This window comes from Pantherophis guttatus, chromosome 8, assembly GCF_059756535.1.
Source record: "Pantherophis guttatus breed Tessera chromosome 8, ASM5975653v1, whole genome shotgun sequence".
NCBI lineage: Eukaryota > Metazoa > Chordata > Lepidosauria > Squamata > Colubridae > Pantherophis > Pantherophis guttatus.
Genome location: NC_142070.1, coordinates 52,230,523 through 52,250,962, shown reverse-complemented (window position 1 = coordinate 52,250,962; position 20,440 = coordinate 52,230,523). Strand labels below are relative to the sequence as shown.

General features: G+C 37.9%; 1 long non-coding RNA gene across 1 annotated transcript; it reads left to right on the top strand.

Moving 5' to 3' along the window:
- Positions 1-4,950: 4,950 nt before the first annotated feature.
- On the top strand, positions 4,951-7,068 carry LOC148112637 (uncharacterized). The gene is made up of 3 exons (XR_015729217.1): positions 4,951-5,206; positions 5,309-5,389; positions 6,675-7,068. It is a non-coding gene; the product is annotated as an uncharacterized LOC148112637 (long non-coding RNA).
- The last annotated feature ends 13,372 nt before the right edge of the window (positions 7,069-20,440 follow it).

Sequence of the window (20,440 nt, the reverse complement as noted above, 5' to 3'; positions counted from 1 at the left end):
CCTTCTCTTATTCCTGTGCCAGTTTTTAAAGTTGTTATTATTCCAATTGTAAGAGTTCCATTATAGTTTCCCTTTCTTTTCACCAAAGTCAAGTTGCCTGCAGACAAGAAGAAAAACATCCTCCACAAAATCCCATGGCTATTATCTGTAGAGTTCACAATTTTCCATACCAAAAAACAAGTTATAATGTTCCTTTTTGAACCAGAAGATGTCTCTCTACAATCCACAATTTCCATTAGTCATGCAAGTATCCGTTTTGTTTCAATTATACTGTATAACAGCCCAACTTGATTACTCTTCTTCTTCTTTTAATTTTAAAAATATGAAATCTTCTTTTTAAAAGTCCAGCTCAAATTTTAAAACTCTGTCCAATCTTTTCATCATGTCTCAAAATTTAGTTTTTTCAATTGGTTCTGTTCAAAAATTACTTGTTTATTGGATCTTTGTCTCTTTAAAGTTACATTTTAAACTTTCCATTGCCCCTTTGTTGTACAGCTGCTGTTTTATGGCTAGGGATCTTATGGTTAAAAATATTGCTCTAAGTGATGTTACAAGCCTAGGTTGGTTGTCACTCACCCAGCTTCAAAGAGCTCTGTTTCTATCCACTTTCCTCCTGCACATCTCTTAGCCCAGTTGTCCCAGCTTCGTGGCACCCACCATGGCTGCCACCCCCTGCTGCCGACTCACAGAGGGTTCCGTCTGACCTCCGAGGAACTTGCCTGTTCCTCTTGGTCGTCCGAGGTGCCCCTCTTTCTTCCCTGTCCCTGCAGGATGGTTCCAGTCCAAAGACCCATCGGCAGCAGTTTGGCAGCCGGGGTTTTCGCGGAGCTCATCAGAGCCCGCTATTTCCCCGACTGTCTCACTGCGACGCCAAACCGGAAGTCCCATTACTTGCAGTTTTATTCTGCTGCACACCAAGGAGTGGTCTGTATTGCAATCAGCACCCTGATAGCTGTGTGTGATTGTAATATTGGGGAGGTTGGCATGCCTAGTAAGACTCAAGTTGAGCTGGAGCCAATGCTTCGATCTTGGATGTCTCCAAGAAACTCTGTGTTGAGGCTTTGTTTTAAAGTATGTATTGCTAACGCAAAAACCGTAATAACAGCAAAACCCCAGCAGGCTTTGGCCATTTTCGTTCATCTTTGAAATGCTGAACTGACCTAGACAGGTGGGCCAAGAACTATAATCAGCTCCAACTCTGTCATTAAACAGTGGTTCTTTCTCAGGGATTTTCTTGATAGTAACAGCCAGATTCTTGTAAAATTTATCTTTGGATTCTGCTGAAGATGGATCGTGTTGGTGCATATGCATTGATAAGAGTAGCCAGCCCTGCTGATGAGTGGAGCTGCATGGACAAAATTCTTTCACTCCCTGCAGCAGGTGGAATAATAAATCCTAGCAGGGTGTTTCTGACTGCAGAGCCAACCCCATATTCCCTAGACTTGTTTGATGGTTTTCTTTGCCAGAAGAATGAGAAGTTTCTGTCCTTAATAGATCCTGAGTCTGACAGCCTTGTCACTTGAAGGGCAACAATATCCATCTGCAGTCTGCTCAGCTCCATGTCTATGACAGCTGTCTTATGTACGTCATCTATTTCTTGTAAATCGTCTGAAAGACTAGGGGTCATTGTCCGAACATTCCAAGTGCCCAACTTTAGGGCTAAAGTTTTCTTATGTTTGTTGCATGGTGCAAAGTTATCAATCTGCTTGTTGGCTTTGACCCTAAACCCCATGCACCATGTGTGGCTCGCAGACTGTGGCGGGGCAGCACCTTACTGGCTGGGGGCTGCCCAGCTTAAGATGAGTGGTAGCTGCCCAATGAGGTTCGATGACCTCTCCCACCGTCGAAAGTGGCCCCTGGTATCACGCTCTATGCCAATTGAGCAAAGACTTATAACCGGTAACTGCCACTTCCCGTGTTGTTTCAATGCTGTATGCAAAGCTGGAGTGTCCTCTTCAGTGCACAAAGCCTGGGTATATTAATATAGACTGTTACCCAAGCAGCAGATTCCCCCCCTCTCCACGTTGCTGGAGTGTTTAGAGTTTAGAGTTTATTGGATTTCTATGCCACCCTTCTCCCAGGGGACTCAGGGTGGTGTACAGCCACATTAAAACACATGAATTTATAATGAGGCCCTAACAGAATCCAAAATTCCAGAATCATGGAGAGAGGCGTATATTACTCTCCTCCAAAAAGAAGGAGAAGACCCAAAATTAATTAAAAATTATAGACCGATCTCCCTCCTGAATACGGACTACAAAATCTATATGGGTATCTTAGCAGGAAGGCTAAAAATAATTTTGAATAAATTAATACACAGTGATCAAAATGGATTCCTCCCTGGGAGGCAAATCAGGAATAATACAAGGATGATAATAGACATATTGGAATACTATGAGGAACACCTGAACAAAGAAATGGCATTGGTCTTTGTCGACGCCCAAAAGGCATTCGACAATCTTAATTGGCAATTTATGAAACAACAAATTATCCAAATGGAATTCGGATCAAATTTTGTCAATACGATATCCACAATTTATCAAAAACAAAAGGCTAACATATTACTGAATGGAGAATTAACTAAGGCTTTCCAAATTAGAAAAGGGGTCCGACAAGGGTGCCCTCTATCCCCACTTTTATTTATTTTAGCACTAGAAGTACTCTTGAGAAAGATTAGGAACAATAATGAAATAAAGGGTTTGACAATCAGAAAAGAGATATATAAGACAGGCATTTGCAGATGATGTGGTATTAATCATGGAAGAACCATTAGAATCAGGCACTAAAATTTTGGAAGAATTGGGCAATTACGGGGAGGTAGCAGGCCTTAAATTAAATAAATCCAAAACTAAATTATTAACAAAAAATATGACGGAGGTAAGGAAAAAAGTACTGGAAGAATCAATGGAGATCCAAACCGCCAAGAAGGTAAAATACCTGGGGGTCTGGATTTCATCAAGGTGCTCAGCTCTCAGAGAGGATAATTATTTACCATTGATTAGAAATATTAAACAGGATCTGGAAAAGTGGGGAAGACTACAGATATCATTATTAGGTAGAATCGCGGCAATAAAAATGAGCATATTACCCAAGTTATTGTATCTATTCCGAACGGTCCCTGTTAAATTAGATAAAAAAAATTTTTGGAGCTCAATAGCATCATCAGGAAATTTATTTGGGAGGGAAAGAAACCAAGAATAGCAATTAGGAATTTACAGGACAAGAAGGAAAGAGGGGGTTTCGGATTACCTAAATGGGAGTTATATCAAAAAGCTGCAAACCTAGTATGGCTGAAAGATTGGGCAACCCTGAGAAATAAAAGACTGTTAACTTTAGAAGGGTATGATCTCCAGAAGGGTTGGCATGCATATCTCTGGGATACTGGGAAGAAGATAAAAACTTAATCCATAGACATAAAATAAGGGAGATCTTGATACAAATATGGGGAGAGATGAGACAGAAGCACTATAGGAAAATTCCGAGATGGCTTTCCACCATGGAGGCTATAATATATCCAAATATATTAGAAATGGGTAAAACGGTCAGATACAATGAATTATTAGACGGGGGAGGGAATCTTAAAACAAGGGAAGAATTGATGGAACAAGGTATTTCTATAGACTGGTGGCCATATAACCAAATTAAATCTAGATATAAAAAAGATAAGGAGGAATTTGGCATTGAAACGAGCATAAATGGATTTGACAAGATATGGATGGGTACGGACGACAAAATTCTAGCTAAATTATATAATTACTTATTGGAGTACGATATGGCAGAGGAAGTAGTTAAAGAACCGATGTTAGCATGGGCCAAAAATATAGGACAGAATATAAATCTGAATGAATGGGATTCAATATAGAATAATAATCTTAAAATGACAAAGGCGACGGCTTACAAGGAAAACCAATACAAGCTGTTTTATAGATGGCATATGGCCCCAGCTAGGATAGCGAAGATCTACCCCAATTCGAGCCTTAAATGTTGGAAATGTGACCATCAGCAGGGTACTTTCTATCATTGCTGGTGGACATGTAATCAGGCACAAAAATTCTGGAGGATGATATGGATGTGGATTAGAGAAATAATAAAAGAAAATTTTGATTTCGAACCAAAAGCCTTTCTCCTGGGAATTTTGAAAACTGAATATGCAAAAAAGAAAAAGTATTTAATTATACATATTCTGACAGCCGCTAGAATTTCCTTTGCCCAGTATTGGAAAGAAAAACAAATACCACCTCAAGAACATGTTATTGGAAAAATATTGGAGTGCGCCGAAATGAACAAATTGACTTCAGAAATTAATGACAGAGAAGATTCGGAATTTTATAGCGTGTGGGACATGTGGTACGAATGGATGGGGAAAAGAAATAAAGAAGGAAATAGAGATTAAATATTAATTAATTAACAAAATCTATATGAATAGTATTATATTTAGTCTTAGAGAGTTGAGCACTATTATCTTTAAGTGTTTTGAAATTAAATCTAGCTTTAAGAAACAATATCAAATAAAAGACAAGTAATAATGCATGTAGATGTATATATGTATATAATTGCACCAATGAACCGAAAATGTACCGAATGTATCACTATATGTTATAATAAAAATCAAATAAAAACAAAAACAAAAAAAACCCAACACATGAATTTATAAAATTTAAAACCAATTAAAACAAATATATAAAATTTGGCCCTCAAATTAAAACACACATACACCCACTTAAAATTCATATTAGGCCAGTCCGGCTTGCTGAAACAGGAAGGTCTTTAGGACACAGCGAAAAGTACGCAGGTCGGGGCTAAGATGAAGCTTTAGGGGCAGCTCATTCCAAAGGGCTGGTGCCCCCGCAGAGAAGGCTCTCCCCCTGGGTGTCACCAGTCAGTTCAATGGAACAACAGAGCTGATACAATTAGTTCCAGCTATGTCACAGAAGCTATCAGAACGTGATTGTACACAATCATGAACTGTTTCCAGGAGTCCTGTTCTTGAAATGACTCCTGAAGCCTTTTCCAGTAGTAGATATAGCCACAAGGCAGTGGAGGTTTGTAATCAGAGTTTCCCTTCTCCTAGAAGATGGTTCTCCCGTTTTATCTGCCATTGGGGCATAAAGCCCTCTTCTGCCATCAAAAACTGTTGACCCCCTTCTCCTGTAACCCTGGAAAGGGGCCCTTACAAGGTGCTACCAGCCAGGCCAGCTGGACCAAGGTGGGTTGTTTTTTTTTTTTTAGGGAGGTATTACTCCTCTAGCACTCCTCATCTCGACAGGGAAGGGATTTTTTAATATGTTTAATATGTTTTCTCGAGCAGGAGCCGAAGAGTTCCTGGTGCTGTTTTCTGCAGCGGTTTTCTTGCCGCTGCTGCTGCCATTTTACCTCCATACAGGAACAGGTAATATTCGGCCGATGAGTGCATCTATATAATATTCTTTAATTTTTCCAAGCAGTATTAGTAAACTGTATTACAAACTAACTGTATTAATTTGTTCTTAACATTCTAACAAATAACATAGTGCTTTATAATGGTACTTATATCATAGCTATCATATGAACTCAAGTGATCTAAATGACACTGTGTCATAATCAGCAACCTTAGCTATTTTTGAAATTTGCTTTTCTAATTCAGGAACTATTTGTCCAGACATAGAGTCCATATTTATATTTTAATCCCTTTTTTGTTTTCAGGTGATATCTATTCCTAGCCACACTGTTATGTTTACCTAACGTGACTGATGCAGCATACAGTGTAAACATTTCCAACTGATTTATATCCAAATTATTCAAAGGTTTCACATAGAACTATTTATTACTGGGATTATTGAAGTGCTATCATATACTGTTAATATTACAACTGCAGCACATATTTTCATGATTGAAATTGCCCAAATTCTCTCATTTTATGTACAAAACCAATATACTGTATTTGTTACAAATATATCCGGTATCATCAGTTATCAGCATTTGAAATGTAGGCTTGCATAATTCATTAGAGTATTTAACATTTAAGAGTAGAATGTACGTATTCAATTAACTCAGATGCTTAATCCTTATACCTTTCCAGCTGCTTGAAATACTTAAATATTTTTCAGCATGGTTGTTGAATATTGTAACAGTAATAGATTTACTTCGATAAATATTTCCAGTTAAATTTGAGAATATGTGGTTTTATGATTTAGTCATTCTTACAAGCTATAGATTCTTTAAAAGATATGCAAATAGTGATTTTTGCAAACAGTATTGTATCATGCATTTGTTTATTATTTTCCTCCAGAGAATTCTCAAGCAATGTTATAAAGAAAGATCAAGTCTTGTTGAAAACTTGGGGGGGGGGAAGGGAAGGGAGGAAGACTTTAGCAAGTCCATATACTTCCTTATTCAAAAACCTCTGCTACATTTCCTTATAAGTTACATGGTAGGCAACCGTGAATAAATAAATACTTCAGCAAATGGTAGCAGCTGCTGAAAGGGGAGCATAGGCAGAAGAGCAAGTAGCTCTGCAGCCTAATGGTTAGACAGATAAGCAAACAAACTCAAGGACTGAGGTGAAAATGTGCAATCAGCAGGGCTTTATGGGTACATACTGCACAGGAGGGAGAGAACCAGGCCTGTGTGTGACTAAGAGAAAAAGTGATTGACCCCATGTGCTATTTTAGAGGTTGTCTATCTTTTCTATATAGATACAAAATTCTGGACACAATGAAGTCAATGCATAAACTCAGTTTATGGGAAAAGTTCCTGGAGATATATTCTGCTGTGTGCAAATTGGAAATTACTGCACTGAAGAAAACCAACAACTACTTTTAAGATTTAAGCTGCTGTTTTATAATTGCATGGCTTACAAGAAGAATTTAACCTCCCTGCCCTGCACTTGCTTCTTTGCCCTTTTATCTTTCCTTCTCTGCAAAAACATGGAGTTAATTATTACTAATTTAACATGTATTTTCCTTTGTAGTGCTAAAGATATTCCTGCCATTTCTAGCTATCCTTTACAAGACAGAAGGAGTACTTTCTATGATGGTTAGATATCTGGCATGTGTTTTTATTGAATGCTGATTTTTGCTACATTTCTTCTTTTCCAGGTACAACTGGTCACAATAAGTGATTGTTAGAACAATGGCAGACTAATTTTTCAAAATGCATTCCAGTTTTCACTTAGTAATTTGTCTTAATAACAATTTTCTGATAAAACAAGCTTTTGGGATTCCCCAATCATGAAGAAACAGAAAACAGAATGCAATTCAAGTCTCCAGTGGCAAACACATCTGATATTTGCATATATAGATTATAATGTTTATAATTAACTTCCCAAACCAATTGTGTGTCTTGAATCATTCTAATTCCTTCTGCCTTTTTGCCTCATTGATAAATCTGGTCACATTTGATGGTTCTAAACTGGGGGTTTAAATATGGTAACAAAACCAAACATGACAATGGTTCATTAAAATAAAACGTAAAAACAGAAAATCCTATTTGGCCTTAGCAGGCATTTTATCTATATACTATTTAGATCTGAATTGACAACTCTGAATATTTCATGTTACTACCTTAATTCCAATGAATAATATTTGATAGTATGAGCAACATTGAATGTATTAACTTTTTTAATATAAATGTCCATAGTCACTATTAAATATATGAAATGGGAAATCTGCTTTGCTTTTGTTTCATATAATTTTTTTTAATATCGAAGCCACTGAATTAGTATGTATATAATTTCCAGGTCAAACCACATTAATTGTCTTTTTCTCTTTGCTATTCACTTTTTAAAATATCATTCATATCTCTCGTTTATTTAGTATAAAAATATTGAAATCCATTTTAGTGATCTTTTAATCTATTTTTGCCTTAATCAAGACTCCAAGATTCTTTTTTGAATTGAGAAAATCACTGTTGGTCCAGTAGTAGCATGTAACAGCATCAGCAAAACCAATTTAGCTTTAATTTTTAAAATAGATATATGTGTTTTTAATCTACTTGGAATGTGTGGTGTAGGAACACAGACGAGAAGCCAAACTTCCAGCAGCAATGTTTATTGCAGATAATGACTCAGTAAAACCAACATGCAATTTCTGACTGACAGCCCCTTTTAAAGGAAAACTGTCAGCCTTTAACCAATAACTTTAAAATATGTCCCACACTTGCATGGCAGAAGGAAAGCCTCTGCTCACACCTGCGCAGACATAACAGTACTATTACTACATTTAAAACTGAATATCTTATGAGCTGCCTTCTAGAGCTATCAGATAATCAGGTAATCAGCTGATACTAAAAATGCTCAGAGTCATATAACTAGGCTAGAACTGAAACTAGATTTGAAGGGGATCTTTTCCAAAGAGTAGGGGAAGGAAACCCATTCTCTAATGTTTTGCAGGATGTGAAAAAATATTTTTTTAAAAAAGTATTGAATAACAAATAGATATTTAGAGCGATCAATACATTGTTACTTAATGAGAAAATGAAAACCTTTATTTTAATACTTTAATCATTTGTATGCCACATAAGGCTCAGGATAAACATGGCTTAGTTGGATGAGTAGTTCTAAGTTGCTTCTCTCTTTGATTAGTTCCCACCCATTGCTTCTTGTCCTACATTCAGGTGCTTTGGAGAATAGCTTGACTCCCTCTTCTTTGTGGCAGCCCCTGAGATAATGGAACACTGCTATCATGTCTCCCCTAGTCCTTCTTTTCATTAAACTAGACATACCCAGTTCCTGCAACTGTTCTTCATATGTTTTAGACCCCTAATCATCTTTGTTGCTCTTCTGTGCACTCTTTCTAGAGTCTCAACATCTTTTTTACATCGTGGTGACCAAAACTGAGTGCAGCATTCCAAGTGTGGCCTTACTAAGGCATTATAAAATGGTATTAAGTTTTGAAAGAGACAAAGCAGTTCAATCTTGACAGGTTAATTTCCAATCATTGTTTCTTTCCCTGCCTTTGGTGCTTTGGAAAATAGTTTGACACCCTCAACTATTGGAACAGTGCTATCATGTTACCCCTAGTCCTTCTTTTCATTAGACTTTCATTAATCATGCCCAATTTCTGTAACCATTCTTCATGTGTTTTATCCTCCAGCCCGCTAATCATTTTTGTTCTTCTTCTCTGCACTCTTTCCAGATAATAGATAACTATTTGACAGGTAGTCTTGCTGCCTATCAAATAGATAATGTCAACTGTCTGACTAGTGAACCCAAAATAAGGAAGCACTCAGGAGATTTGAATTCCCAAAAGTAAAATTTTATTGGATACACAATATTGGTACTGAAGAAACAAAACTGCCACATTGCTGGCATCATCTTGTATTACAAATGTTTCCTCCAGGTTTGGGTTTTTAAGGGTTGGCTCAACTGCAAAAAGCCATTTGAGCTTTTCAAAGGCCACTTGGCATTCCATAATCCAATTAATGGCTGGCTTGGGTTTCATCTCCCCTCCATCCATTTTTGTTCAATGATAGGCAGAGCTATCTGTGTGAACGAGGGGATGAATTGGTGGTAGAAGTTGGGGAAGCCCAAGAAACTCTGCAGCTGCTTTCTGGTCTGAAGGGCTTCCTACTCTAGAATGGCCTTCACTTTCTGGGGTCCTTCTCTACCCTCTCACTGGACACATGGTACCCCAGGTATTCTAAACTGGTTTTGTAGAAATCACACTTGGATAGTTTAGCATAGAATTTAGTTTTCAATAGTTTTCTTAGCACTTCTCGCACTAACTTCACATGGTCTTCCATTGTCTCAGAATAAATGAGGATGTTGTTCAGGAACACTAACACCCACTTATACAGGTGCTCATGTAGTACTTCATTGATTAGTTGCTCATGTAGTACTTCATTGATTAGTACTGCTGATACTCCCTGCAGCCCGAAAGGCATCACCTGGAATTGGAAACACCGTAAAGGACAATTGAAAGTGGTTTTCCACTCATCACCTTCTTTTATTCTCACTTGATAATACGCTTCTCTCAAGTACAGCTTGGTGAACACCCTTCTCTTGCCTAGGTATCCCAGCATGTCCTTCATAAGGAGGAGGGGGTAAATGTTTTCCACATAGACACTATTGATTTCCCGAAAATCCACGCATAATCTCAAAGACCCATCTTGCTTTGCTTTGAAGAGTACCAGAGCTGCCATTCTAGATTTTGCTGTTGAATGAAACCCCTAGCTAGATTTTTATTCATGAAGTTTCTGAGCTCCTCCATCTCTCTTGGGGTCATTGAGTATATCTTTTGTTTGGGCAATTTGGTCCCTGGCCGTATTTCAATGGCAGTCAGTAGGGCGATGGGGAGGGAGTACATCTGATTCTCACTTGCTGAATGCTTCAAATGGATTCTGAAATTCCTTTGGGATGGCTGTCTCAGCTAATGCATTGACAAGCTCTATCTTTCCCCTTCCCACCAATGGTGTTTTGCTACCTTTGCATGTTGCTCCTATGCATTGCAATCTGCCTGCTTTACTCCCCCAGCACCAATTGTTGTCTTTCCAGTCAATGGCTGGATTCCACTTCTTCAGGAACATCATCATCAATATCATAGTTTCTGCCATTTTCAGGGCTACTTTGAACTAGATAGTTTCCTTCTGGCTCCCTGTTTTCAGGCTGCAGGGCTGGGAAATTGGCTGCTTGATGACCTTCTTTCCCACATTGGAAGTAGGCTCCTGGAAGGTGCCACGGGCTCTCCTTTGGGATGGCCGGAGGGGCTGTTGGTCCCTCGTGTGTTGGCAGGTGTCTCTCTTGACCTTGTCAGGCGTGACCCTCATGTGCCATGTGCTGTCGGTACTCTAACAGGTCTAGCTCCATTGTGATTGCTAGCTAGTACCATACCCCTAGGTCATCTGAAATCCCTTGGGGCAGGCAGTTTTGATACAGCTCTTTGTTTAGTCCATCTCGGAAGTGGTAAACCAGCAATCATTCTGGCCATCCTCTCAGCTTCCCAGCCAGACTGTGGAACTCCTGAATATATTCAGTTATTGGCTTATTCCTCTGTCTTATGGTGCAGATGCAGGATTCTGTCCAGCGAGCTCATGCAGGGTCACCGAATCTGGCTTGAAGCTCCTCCAGGAAGGCATCCACATTCCTCAGCTCTGGTGCTCTTTCATTGTGGAGGTACAGCACCAGGGGTGAAATCCAGCAGGTTTTGATAGGTTCTGGAGAACCAATAGTTGAAATTTTGAGCAGTTTGGAGAACTGGTAGCGGAAATTCTGAGTAGTTTGGAGAACTGGCAAATACCACCTCTGGCTGGTCCCAGAGTCGGTGGGAATGGAGATTTTGCAGTATCCTTCTCCTGCCATGCCCACCAAGCCATGCCCACCAAGCCACACCATGCCCACCAAGCCATGCCCAAAGAACTGGTAGTAAAAAAAATTAGATTTCACCACTGTACAGCACCCAATCTTCCACTTTGTCTTCTAGATTCAAAGTGATGGCATTCACATGGTCCACTTCATCTGGGTACATTGCCTTATATCGCCTCAAATAGTTCCACAACTGGTTCAGGATGTAAGCTATTTTCTCCAGCCACCCATCAAACATGGCTTTTAGAGGCAGGGGCTCCCGGTCATCCTGAACCAGTAAGTAGCCCAGTTGCAGCCCCACCACTTGTGGGACTGCTTGAGCTTGGGCTCCTGCTACTGCAGAGTTCCCCTGGGCTTGTCCCACATCTGCAGGAGGGATGGCAACTCCCCCTGGGGTAATCCCAGCTCCCTGGGCCACAGTCTGCAGCCGTCCAGGTCTTCCATTTCTTCCCTTGAGTCATAGCAACTCTGGGTGGGACCAAGCGGATCTTGACTGCCTTCTTCACTCCACTTGGCCTCCGCATCTTCAGGTCAAGACAAATGTATATGGCCATGACTCCTTCCTCATGCACTGGCAGCTGCTCTGTCCTCTATGCTTTCACCTTGGATTGGGTCATCACCATTTGCACTCCAGAGTCCACTTGGGTGGCTGCTGGTGCCTCCTGAGGAGGGAGTGATCCAGGTTTTGCTGCGGCATCAGCTTTTTGGTTCATTCCGGACATCGTTAGGTTACAACTATCTCGGAGGCATCTGAGTAGGCTGCATTGAATTAAAAGGAGCTGGTTTAGTGTCAACTATCTGACTAGGGAACCCAAAACAAGGAAACACTCTTGGGAGATTTGAATTCCCAAAAGTAAAACTTCATTGGATATACCATATTGGTACTGAAGAAACAAAACCAGCTCTTTCCCGCGCAAGTGCTTGCTTAGTTAAATAATATCTTCCTCTTCTCCTCATTCCTGGGTAATCACATTGTCCAGTTGTTGTGGCCCGTCAGAGGCCTGTGCAGTTAGTAGCTGATTCCGACAGTGAGGAGGCTGGTGTGGTGCTGCGCCAGCAGCCTGTGCAGCTGGCGCTCGAGTCAGACAATGAGGAGGCTGGAGAAGATGTGGTGCCAGAGGCAGGGATTCAGCCAGGGCCTTCAGAACCTCCAGAAGCTCCCATAAGCGAAGAGGAAGAAGAGGAGGAGCCTCTTCTCAATGCACGAGTACGCAGAGCTGTTAAAAGGCAGGAGTGGCTCCTCAGGAGGAGGTCTCCTTGAGAGTAAGGCTTGGGGCTAATCAGCCACTCCCCTAGCCTATTTAAGGAAGGATGACGACTGAAGCAATTTGCAAGAAACAACTTCATTCATATTCCTTCGCGTCTTGATTCCAGAAACATTTGATTCGGCTCTTGTTTATCTCTTGTCAGTTTTCCTGCAAATTGCTTCTGGGCATTCTGCCAACCACAGTAAGATTACGGTTATCTAAAATACTGTGCCTCAGAATTGAGTTATTATTCTTTGGATTCTTGTCGGCTGTTAATGAAGTTAAATTAACAGCCCTTGTTCAAAAAAGACTGATTTAAACTGTACTTATGTTCGAACAACTACTAAGAAAGCTCATTAGTAGTCTTTAATTAATAAACTAAGGTTTGTACAGACTTTGTGTGTGCTGCGCTCTTTGGGGTCCATAGCTGGGGCAGAACACCAGTTATGAGATGTTCTTTTGTTATGGGAACAGTCCATTTGTTTCTCAAGCACTTGCACCGGTGACCTTGATGGCTTCAATGCTCTCACAATCTCTGTGTACATTCTCAGCATTCCATTTCCCCCGTACCTCCCCCCCAATTCATTGGCAAGTTTATTTATTTATTTATTCAATTTATATGCCGCCCCTCTCCGAAGACCCAGGGCATTGAACAGCATTAGGATTTGAAAGAAGCAACGTGATTTAGTTTTGACATATTAGTTACCTATAGTAAAAAAAAAAAAAATGGTAACTTTGGATGTTTTAGGAAGAAAATCTGTATACCTGACATTGACCATTTTTGTTTTTTGTGTTTGCTTGAAAGCTACACTAGTGCTGTGTCCCACTGTTAGTAACTTTATCTTAATGTGCTGCACAGCTGGATACATCTTGAAAGTCCTATGCAAGTTAAGGGAATGTTAAATATTTCAAAGCTTTACTGTCACTCTTTTGTTTGAATTTATTTCAACTAGAGAAGAAAAAAGGTGTATGGACTCATCCTTCCTTTTGCACAGTGTCAATTGCTATTCTGATTATGTTTTGCCTATGCTCCAAAGTGGAAAAAACAAGCTGTAATTGCTTTCTGTCCCTCCATCATGTTTCTCCTTCAGCTCCATGACATGACAGCTGCTCCTAAAAGTGGAGCATCAGCTCTTTCAATTTTTCTTTTCTGTATCAAGGGCTGTCCCTATCTGACTTTTTGCACTGCTGGGTGCTGTCACTCACTGAAATCAAAACTTGACATGTCATTCTTTCCAAGGAGAAATACTGCATTTTCTCTCTTTAAAGTAGCTGCTAGGCTACCTTCAAAAGCATAACTGCATATCTTTATTTCTTTCTGATATTGTTCCATGTTCTTGGCATATCAAAATGCTATATTACTTCAACTTTAGCATGAATGTGATAGGCATATTGAAATACTTGATTGTCTGTTTCTTAAATAAGAAATAACACTGAGGAGTATAGGGTCTTTTAAAATGGAAATGAAAGGGATATTTCTAGTCAAAAGCAAATATGAAATAATTTTGATAATGTAACAATGCAAAGATGTTAATTGTCCTTCCCACTCAAAAATATTAGTATCTCTTTTTTTTATTAAAAAGTTTTACAGAAGGTTTACATGTTTGCCCCCCTTCCCTACCACCCTCCCCCCACCCCTTCCCCTTCCCATCCGCCCACCTCCCCCCCCTTCCCAGAACAAATTACAGGATATAACATTCAACAATCATAATCCATCCTAATCTAAATAATTATAACATTCAGCATCTCTTATTCCTTCAATTCCCTAATTACCCTGCTAACTTAATTACCTAAAAACACGCCAAATAGCTACATATTTATTCATAACCTATCCGCAACTTCTTATTCCGGTATTTACTTTGGATATAATCTATCCATCTTCTCCAGTCCCTTAAATATTTTTCATTTGAATGTTCCTTCAAGTACGCTGAAATTTTTGCCATCTCCGCTAGGTTTGTTACTTTCATTGTCCATCCTTGGATTGTAGGTAAATCTTACTTCTTCCAATACTGTGCCACCAACAATCTTGCTGAAGCTATTAAATTCAAAATCAAATTAGTTTCTATAACCGTACAATCTGTAACTATACCCAGCAGAAACAACTGTGGTATAAATTTTAACCTCTTTTTAAGAATATTTTGTAAAATCCACCAAATTTTTATCCAGAATGCTTTAACCTTTTTACATGTCCACCAAATATGAAAGTATGTAGCATCCTCACAATCACATCTCCAATATTTTGGTTATACATTCGGATACATACAAGATAGTTTTTTTGGATCTAGATGCTATCTATAAAACATTTTATAAAAGTTCTCCCTTAAGTTTTGCGCTTGTGTAAATTTCACATTTCTTACCCATATTTTTTCCCATATTTCCATCATTATTGGTTGTTCAAAATTCTGCGCCCATTTTATCATACAATCTTTAACTAGCTCTGTTTCCGAGTCTTATCTCTATCAATATATTATACAATCTTTTTATATGCATTGAGCTTTGGTCCCTAGTTTGTTTTATTAAATTTTCATCGCTTTGTATAATACCAATTTTCTGATCTTTTCTCCATCTGGCTTGCAGTTGTACATACTGAAACCAAGTTTGAATTATTTTCTCCTCTTTCAACACATTCAAAGGTTTTAATTTTAGTATACCTCCCTCCATATTAAGAATATCTATATATGTAATTACATCCTGTCTGCTTTCTATACTCGTATTCTCTATTGCGTGCTTGGGTACTGTCCACATAGGTATCTTTTCATTTAACTTATATTGATATTTCTTCCAGACACGCAATAAAGCATTCCTCAATATATGGCTCTTAAATGCTCTATCCACCTTTTTATCATACACTAAATAAGCATGCCAACTATAAACCAAATCATGCCCTTTAATGTTCAGAATCCTTCCATTTGTTAAATTAATCCAATCACTAATTGCTGATAAAACAGCTGCTTCATAATATAATTTTAAATTGGGCATTTTCATCCCCCCTCTTTCTCGTATATCCTGCATTATTTTCAATTTTATCCTTGGTTTCTTACCTTGCCATACAAATTTATTAATACCTTTCTGCCATTCTTCCAGGTTGGCATCCTTCTTTAGTATTGGTATCATTTGAAAGAGGAATAAAAACTTGGGTAAAACATTCATTTTTATAACTGCTATTCTACCTAACAAGGACAATTGTAATTTTTTTCATTTATCAATTTCAACTTGTATTTTATGCCATAACAACTCATAATTATATTTATACAGTTTCCCGTTAGAAGGTGCAATATAAACACCTAGGTATTTAACTTTTTTAACTATTTCACATCCCGTTATCCTTTGTAACTCCTCTTTTTGATTTATTGTTATATTTTTAACTATCATCTTTGTTTTTCCAATGTTTATTTTAAACCCAGACACTTGACCATACTGTTTAATTATATCCATCAGAACCTTTGCTGATTCCACTGGTTGAGTTAAGGTCACAACCAAATCGTCTGCAAATGCCCGTACCTTATATTCATAATCTCTAACTTTAATTCCCTCTATCTCATCTATATTACGTATTCTATTCAACAACAGTTCTAAAGTTAATATAAATAATAATGACGATAAGGGGCATCCCTGCCTCGTACCTTTTTCAATTTTGAAAGTTTCTGTTAAACTGCCGTTAACAATTATCTGAGCTGTCTGTTCTTGATATATTGTTTTTATAGATTGCATTTCCCAAATTGCATCCTATAAACCATTCTCAATAAAAATTGCCAATCCAATCGATCAAAAGCTTTTTCTGCATCTAAAAATATAAGCACCGCAGGGATTTGGTTGTTCCTTTCCAAATATTCCAATATATCAACAATTTGTCTTACATTATTTTTCATTTGCCTCCCTTGTATGAAACCAGATTGATCAGCATGAATCATTTTTTGCATTATTGACATTAACCTATTTGCCAATATCTTAGCAAATATCTTATAATCTGTATTCAATAATGATTCTTTGGGTGTGTCAAATCTTGATCTTCTTTTGGAATTAATGAAATAAAGGCTGTTTTCCATGAAGGTGATACCCCTTGTCCCAACTGTATTCTGTTAAACAATTCTTTAAGAGGTACAACCATTTCCAATTGTAGATATTTATAATACACAGCCGTTAATCCATCCATACCAGGAGCCTTGCCAATTTTTAACTGTTTAATTGCTAGGAGGATCTCCTCCTCTGTTATTAATTGGTTCAACCGTTCTCTTTGTTCCTCTGTGACTATAGGAATATTCTGTCTATCCAAATATCTCTCTATATCTACACCTTGTATTTTATCTGCAGTATATAATCTTGTGTAAAATTCTAAAAATGCCTTTTTAATCATATTTTGGTGATAAACCTCTTTACCTTTATACTCTATTTTCTCTATGGTACGAGATTTTTGTTTTTTCCTCAGCATGTATGTCAACCATCTACTTGGTTTATTTGCATTACAAAAGGTATTATGTTTAACATATTGTAAATTAGTTGCCACTTGATCTGAGAGCATCATATTAAACTGTCCTCGTAATAGGGTAATCTCTTCTTTAGTTTTCTTATCCCCTGGGTTATGTATTAACACCTTTTCTTTTTTCTTAATCTCTTCTTCTAATTCCCTCCTTTTTTCCGTCTGTCTACGCCTATATGCATTATTCATATTTATCAAAACTCCTCTCATATATGCTTTACTAGCATCCCATACCATATCCATAGATGTTCCCTTGTTCATACTGAAAACAAAAAATTCCTTCATTAATTTTTTACATTCTATTACGTTTTTCTCATATCTAAAAAGATTTTCATTTAACCGCCAAGATCTCCTAGACCTTTTCCCACACTCCAGTTCCATCCAAACTGGACTATGATCCGTTAAAATTCTGGGGCAAATCTTTCTCTTCTTTACCCTGGAAAAAAAATCATTTGTAATTAATATAAAATCAATTCTCGAAAAAGATTGATGTCTATCTGAAAAAAATGTAAAATCTTGTTCTTTGTAATTCGGTTCACACCAAATATCTCTTAATTCCATATCCTCCATCATATCGAAAAAAGATTTAGGCAGTCTCTCTCGCAATTTAGTAGATTGTAAAAGTCTTTTCTTATCAATATTGGGGTCTATTACTCCATTCCAATCCCCCATCAGCATACATGAATTATAATCCCAGTGTAATAATTTTGTATGTATCAATTCTAGCTTGGCAGACTGATGGGGGGGAAAGAGAGAGGGGATGGTTCCAGGTGTACAGCAGGTATGTGCATGCACACGCATGGGAGTGCTCATCACTCATATAAGTGGAATTGTACATGCGTGGGAGAGAGTGCCTGCCACTCATGTGGCCCTGTTCCGAATGGGCCGCGGCCTAGTGGTTGAGGTCCCCTGCCTCAAGGTGGAAAAAAAAATCACAGAATTCACATCTTGTCTGAACTCAATTTCAGAATTATTAGTTCAATATGATGGCAGATATTAAGATACTTCTTGTTTCAGGAGTTGTTTTAATAACTGTGGAGTAAGAAATATTTTAGATCAATTTTTCTTACTTGAAGCATTTTTCACAACTGAAATTGTACAACTGAAATTAAGTTTAATTTACTTCATCTTTTTTCTTTTTATTCAACTAAAGCATTTGCCATTTGAATGTTTGTTCATGATTCTAATGAATCAATCTGTTTTGCCCACAAACTGTGTGTGAGAGAGAAAGTTAAGGATTGAAATGAATTCTTTATATGAATTTTAAATTAATGAAGCTGAAATGTTCTAATTTTGAAAAAATAGTGGCAGGTTGTTTTAACACTCAAAATATATAAAACATTTTGTTTTGGACACCTGAGAGGATCTTCATTAAAGTTCGTTATGGTTAGTTTGCTCCTTAGATTTCATAACAGGAATTGAAACATTAATTCATACAGTATGGTTCGTTCATGTCCTACTATTGCTGTATATGTTGAGACATGATAGGGTTGTCATCATTATTAATGCTGACAAACACATAAATGTTTTTGGCAACATTCTCAATATTTTCAATTTATCAGAGCAAGTATTTTGCAAAAAGAGTCTGCTTGCAGACTTTATTGATGAAAGAAAAGACTACAAGAAAATGGGGAATGGATCTTGTTATTACTACATCCATCAAAAATAATGAAAGAAAAAAAATGAAAGGATTTTTTTAAAAATAATAATTTAAAATAATACAATAGCCCATCCACTTTTGGAGCATGATACTAAGCTTGTCACACAAAGCTCTTGAGCTGTCAGAAGCTGTTCATCCAATAATATGAATAGTTCTTTAGATATTTAGATGATAATTCATGGTAAAATAAAGCTTAATTTGTATTTTAGTATATTCTATAGTGAGTGAGACACTGGACTATTCTCCAGAATAATGTATACAACCCAATGACTGTTTTTTTGTAATAGTGATATCTCTAAAGGACCAATTATGTCACAGAAGCATATAAGCCTACTGTTATCTTCAATGATATAAGGGAGAATTGCAGATCATAGTCTGTATGTGAATATTAGAGAAAATAAATTTAGGGATTGTTTTAGAAGGAATTTTTCACTTTGGAAATATGTTTCATCATTTCTCCTGTTTGTATTGGTCTCTCACTGCCTTAGTGTAGAAGTCTATTTCCTTTCTCCTTGCCTGGGTAAAAAGCTGATATTTGTATATACTGGGAAGTAGAAAAGAATGATCATATATTATTTATACATCTGAAATAGTGTTACATGAAAATTTATGTAAAAAAAGGAGGATAGGGAATAGAAAGCAATTCATTTTATGTGAGCTGGTCCAAATAATAGGATGGGACTCAGCGGTAGGTTTCAAATTTTTTTACTACCGGTTCTGTGGGTGTAGCTTTGTGGGCGTGGCATGGCTTGGTGGGCGTAGCAGGGGAAGGATACTGTAAAAACTCCATTCCCTCCCCTCCAGGGGAAGGATACGCTAAAATCTCCATTCCCTCCCCAATCTAGGGGAAGGTTACTGCAAAATCCCCATTTGCTCCTGATCAGCTGGGACTTGGGAGGCAGAGAATACACGGGGGCAGGGCCAGACAGAATTTTTACTACCGGATTTCCAAACTACTCAAAATATCCGCTACTGGTTCTCCAGAACTGATCAGAACTTGCTGGAACCCACTTCTGATGGGAGTGATATGTACGCAAAATGTTTCTTTAAGAAAAGTGACAGTTAAAGGGAAAAAAACAGCAAAAATAAATTATTATATTAATACCTTTATTTTCAGGGCAGATATTATATTTTATTATAACCCATATGCTGTAGAAATTGAATAAGTAAGTAAGTAAGTAAGTAAGTAAGTAAGTAAGTAAGTAAATAAATAAATGCGATGGTCCAAGCATGATTGCCTTTTATTTTGTTATTTAACCGCCTACTACCACCAATAGCCTCCCACCGGCCAGTACGCTCTCATAGAGAGGGGCTCCTCCGGGTGCCGTCGGCCAAACAGTGTCGACTGGTGGCCCCCAGGGGGAGAGCCTTCTCTGTGGGGGCACCTACTATCTGGAACGAGCTCCCCCTGGAGATACGAAGGATCCCGGATCTGCGCACCTTCCGCCGTGCTCTAAAGACCTTTTTATTTCATCAGGCGGGCCTGGCCTAACTTTTCTCCCTCTTTTTAAACAATTTTAATATTTTAACATTTTTAATATCTTTAATACTTAAAGTCTAAATTGGTTTTAAATTGATTGGGATTTTAACCTGTCTCGGCCAAACTATTTAATTCGATTTTATTTCTGCTTTTTAAATTTTGTATGTATGTATTTTATTGTTGGCTGTTCACTGCCCTGAGTCCTTCAGGAGTAGGGCAGTATACAAATCAAATAAAAGTAAAAGTAAAGTAAAAATTAACTCACTCTGTTGATTTATTTTCCCATGTGCACCAGTAA